Source organism: Panthera onca, chromosome D4, assembly GCF_046562875.1.
Source record: "Panthera onca isolate mPanOnc1 chromosome D4, mPanOnc1 haplotype 2, whole genome shotgun sequence".
NCBI classification, from domain to species: domain Eukaryota; kingdom Metazoa; phylum Chordata; class Mammalia; order Carnivora; family Felidae; genus Panthera; species Panthera onca.
Window position 1 is genome coordinate 63,253,738 of NC_138351.1, and position 260 is coordinate 63,253,997.

Consider the following 260-nt stretch of genomic DNA (forward strand, 5'->3'; position numbering starts at 1 on the left):
CATTATTGTTGTCATTGTGGAATGGATGCCCTCCTGTAGAGAAACTCCTTTATAGGGGAAGTACCCAGGTGCACTATGGTTCAGGAACACCCAGTGTAGAAAACTTACATAAAGTTACAAGAGTGAGATTATTTTCTTTGTGAAAAATTTCAACATGACATTTCCTAAAACAGCCCTTTGGTGCATTTAGAATGAGGTTCAATTTATAGAAGGGTGATTTAAGTAAATTTTTTAAAGAACATACCTATTGAACCTTCATA